We start from the raw sequence: 2,220 nt of genomic DNA on the forward strand, positions 1-2,220 counted from the left end.
GGTGTCTACCGTAGACGATAGCGCGCAGCTACATGCTTCATTGGAGCCTTGATGTCATTAACTACATTCGACTAAGAGCTGCTATTTCCGCAGTCCTCGTCCAGTGGATAACGTGCCACTCCACGCGCATCAGAAGGGTCTTGCCCAGGACGCCTCAGACCTCGTCCGACCATGCCACTTTTAGTATGCAGCAACTGCTTTGTAACATAAGCAGTGCTCAGTAAAGGGCTTCGAGAAGCCATAGAGGATTCTTATCAATTCTGGTAAAGCGGGCAATTATGCTCGGCGCTCCACGATCAAAGGAAATCAGCTGTACGCTGAGGCGCTGATAGTGCGTTTGAGTGACACCGTCACTGTTCGCTAAGCGACGGGAACTTGTGTCACTATGCCGAGGGTCCCTATGGACCTTAGTGTCATTTTTTTTTAACTTTGATAGCGTGAAACGCTACCTCATCTTAGACTTAAATGTAAGATACGACCTTTTCCTTAGTATTGCATGCTCGGAATCCCATAAGCCATCGATTGATTGGAGGCCGAAGACCTTATGCGCTACGCGCATGTCTTCTGGTGGATAATTGGTGAGTCGTGAACTCACCTCTACTAGAAAGCAGAAATGCTATTGGCACGGGCACTGGACCGGGACGATTAATGTGCTGGATATCGAAGTATCCGAGTTGTTGATCACCAAGGTGTTTTGAACAGGAGTCTCGAGCGTGACTCGAGGGCTGAACGTGGAGTGGCATGAGCGCTGCTCAAGTATTGATCAGACGCTGCATTTCAAGAGTGGCATGGTCGACCAAGGGCCGAAGCATCGAGGTCGTAGCCCTTGTAATGCGCATGTAGTGGCTTGTAACCCACTGAGAACTGCTCATGTTACGAAGCAGTTGCTGCATGCCAAGAGTGTTATGGTCGAACGAGGTCCGAGACATCAAGGGCGAGGCCCTTGTAATACGCTTGGATTGACACGTAATTCACTGGACGAAAACTGCGGAAATAGCAGCTCTTCGTCGGATGTTTTTTATAAGATCAGGGCATCGATGGAGCAGGGAGTGAAGACACTGGACGACCCGGGTACGTGTTCCAACTGGTCTCGATGAAACGTACTATCTCTATAAAAGGTAGAATGCGAAGCCGTATGTTATCTCAAGACGCAGGGCGTCGACCTGACCCAGGGTTTGTCTACCGTAGATGATAAAACACCGATATATACCCTTGTCAACTGTATGACGGGAGGAAAAGACGGCGACATCACCCTCGATGCTATTCCCGCGTTCGATGCTCTTCTTGAGCTGGACGAGATGTCCTTCGATTCGTTTAGCAGTACCTTGAAGGTAGGCAATTTAGCCGAGGTGGTCATTTTAAGACCGAACGAGGAGACTAACTCGCCTTCGCTTCTAAGCGAAGCTTTCCTGGAGGACACCAAGAAGGTGCTGAACGTACTAAGCGGATAACCGATCCAAAAGGATCCATCAGATTCGTATTATCCTTTGGTAAATCAAGACGTCGTCCCAAAAGACCCGCCGTTCGTCCTACCTCCTAACCGAGGTGTGCGTCATAAGATTGACTTGATACAGGGAGCCAAATACTGCGTAACACGCCAATGGCCCCTGCCCACAGAGCAGTGTGACGTCATTGACGCCATTTTCCGAGGAGTACGGCGCAAGAATGGTGCGTGAGAGCAAGTCTCCCCATTCGACACCCATGTTCTAGCTGAACGGCAAGTGGCGTATCGTTCTCACTTACAATAAGCTAAAATTTTGGCCCAAACGCCGTTTCCTAGGAGGGATGTTCTCCAGAACAATATGATTGGCTGTACAAGGTACAGCGCTCTCGACTTGGTCGATGGTTATTACCAATCGCTCATGAGAGCGAGTGATATTCTGCTAACAGCGGTGAGTACTTTCGAGCGGGATACTTTAGGAGTGAGCTGGTGATGCAACAAGGGATGTCAGCTGCACCAGCAAAATTTATTCGGCTTAAGCCGCGATCATTTAGACCCCATCGAGCGTATGCGCAGACATACTTCGACGGCATCTTCGTCCACGGACGTGCGGAGCACAGGAGACCAGATATGAAGAACCTCATCGTTCATTTGAGAGAATAAGCTGTTTGCCAATGCTGATCAGTGCATCTTCAGCGCGAATTTTAAGATGCTTGATTGAGAAACGTGCCCTTGAGCGGATCCCGCTAAAGTCAAGACCATTGTGAACAGGCCGATTC

The sequence above is a fragment of the Plasmopara halstedii genome (assembly GCF_900000015.1).
Source record: "Plasmopara halstedii genome assembly, contig: Scaffold_1561, whole genome shotgun sequence".
NCBI classification, from domain to species: domain Eukaryota; phylum Oomycota; class Peronosporomycetes; order Peronosporales; family Peronosporaceae; genus Plasmopara; species Plasmopara halstedii.